Raw genomic sequence first — 2,500 nt, 5'->3', positions numbered from 1 at the left:
AATATTTTCGACGCATACGTTCCGAAATGTGGTCCCCCTATAGATAGATTTGTGGCCAAAACAGGCCAACTTTATCATGATTTGTAATAACTTTAACGCGTCGGTCCACCGCAACCAGCGGAACCGTATACTACGGTACCGTCAGTGAGACAACTATGCCTCGCATCGTGCGGCAGACCGACCGGAACGTAGAAGGCGGTTTCGCTGACATGCCCACTACAAGGGCCATTAATGGTTCATCATATGGCAAACTGATGGGAACATCTTAGACGAGTATGGGGATGTATCCCACTACAAGGGCCATTCATGCCACATCATATGGCAAACTGATGGGAACGTCTAAGGCAAGTATGGGGATGTATCCCACTACAAGGGCCATTCATGATACATCATATGGCAAACTGATGGGAACATCTTAGACGAGTATGGGGATGTATCCCACTACAAGGGCCATTCATGCCACATCATATGGCAAACTGATGGGAACATCTTAGACGAGTATGGTGATATATGGTAAATAAAAACTTGAAAAAAACTTAAAAAAAATAAGCACGTCATCGAACGATCAAGTCGTTCGAGACGTGCTATACAGTCCTAGTACGATACCTCCACTAGGTCATGTACTATCCACGGGACCGATTACCAGAGTAGAATCAGTTGGCAAGAGACATAGAATGTCGCACTATACCACTATATGGTATAGTGATATAGTGCGAAAAGTTTTACTGTCAGTGCTGAAAAAATTCGTTATCACAATGGTGACTCGAGCTTACATTGAGACAACACATATATCATCGTCCACCCAACGACGATTGTCGCTAATTGAATCATAACAAGTATCATGACTGCCGAACCCTTTCAGTATCATTGGAAATTGATTTCATGAAAATGTAAACAAAAGTTATCCCCCTATCACCCGGCGATGAGCCAGTGATAGACGACAATATTTGTCTCATTCGACATTCAGTTGAGCATCAACGGTATCATATTCATTCCTGAGAATCATCGTCAACCGGGTCGATTGGGCCCTTCCAATCATACGCAGTTCCCAGCGCCCTGGAGAATAAGTCTTTGTTTAATTTAATAAGTAAAATGTTTTCCAACGTATCTTTCCCAAGGCCAGTGCGTTGATTAGAGAGAACCAAGGCAAGGGCACTGAAAGACCGTTCAACAGAGACTTGGTTCGATGGTGTGGATAGTACAACCATTGCTACTGCATATATCTCTGGGTGCGTAGTCTTACGGCGCAACCAATGGTCCCACACGTTGTAGTTATGTTTTTGGCGTGGCTCTAGGTCCAAAGACTTAACTTGTTGAAGAAACCCGGTCTCGCAACCAAGATTCACGGATTCACCAAACATTTGCGTAAGATACTGATCAAAATCATCGGTAGACTCTGACGATTCTCTACTTGTACTAGCCGGTGTTTTACCCAGTTGGCAGATACGTTCCCATGTATCGACTATGTATTGCTGAATTTTATCTTTTTCCTCAGCCGTGAATATTTTAGAACCTCGATAGTTGAACCTTGGATCCAGGTATAATGCCATCTGAACCGCCTTCAATTGGCGCAAAATGTTCAATCTATTGTTCAACGACCGAAGTAAATGGGGACTGAAAGAGTTTTCGCGAACTTTCTGTACCTCACTCGTTGCTATCAGCCATGCCATATAGAAGTCAGATAACGACACGTGCTTCTCTTGCATTTGCTTTGTGCAGATGTACAACGGCTTAAACGTATCATAGTAATGCTCAATGAACGACCATTGATTGGAAAGGTCTAGTTCGGGAAAATTATCGGCCAACTGGTTAAAAAACCTTTTTTGGTGTACGAACGATTCCATCATTTTGAATATACCACCCCATCGTGTCCTACTCCAGACGGGTGGGTATGAAGCATCAAACTCTGACCGGTACTTCACCAGCTTACATTTTCTAGCAACAGCAGTGATGGCTCGGATAGACTCATCGGATTTATCAACAACATCCAGTATTGCAAGCTGTAAGGTATGCACGGCACATCTCACAAGAGTAATCCTTTCGGACAGTTCATTGGCCAGTTCAGCAGTAACGTTTCGTTCACACTGTTTATCATCCTCTATCACATCCGACTCATCCAGCTCATCTATGTTCGTACCATCAGCCTGCTGCTCTGTAGGCATTACGTACGTATCATTGTTTAATTTTCTAACCGTTGCCACCATATTAGCCCCATTGTCGCATGTCACGGAAAATATGTTCTCAAGAGATAGCCCATAGTCGGCCAAAGTATCCATAACTTTTGATTTCAAGAACACCGCTGTTTGACTTTCTTTGATTTCGATCATACCAAGGGTACGAATGACCACCTGCTCGTCTAGGGCATACTGTACATTGATGCCTAAGATATGGCGATTGTGTCGGGCAGCAGAATCTATTTTCAAGCAGACGAGCTTGCCTTTCATCTCATCTATCAACATTTCTTTTAGACGACAGGCAGTCTTCGAGAGATGACATTTCA

At 43.4% G+C, this 2,500-nt stretch overlaps 1 protein-coding gene across 4 annotated transcripts in view; it reads left to right on the top strand.

Annotated features, from left to right (window-relative positions):
* LOC131425303 (RYamide receptor-like) overlaps positions 1-2,500 on the top strand; it is a 420,424-nt gene that overhangs the window by 204,648 nt on the left and 213,276 nt on the right. The window lies entirely within an intron of this gene.

The sequence above is a fragment of the Malaya genurostris genome, chromosome 1, assembly GCF_030247185.1.
Source record: "Malaya genurostris strain Urasoe2022 chromosome 1, Malgen_1.1, whole genome shotgun sequence".
In the NCBI taxonomy this organism is placed as follows: Eukaryota; Metazoa; Arthropoda; class Insecta; order Diptera; family Culicidae; genus Malaya; species Malaya genurostris.
Note: the sequence above shows the minus strand (reverse complement) of the source record. Positions and strands in the feature narration are given on the sequence as shown.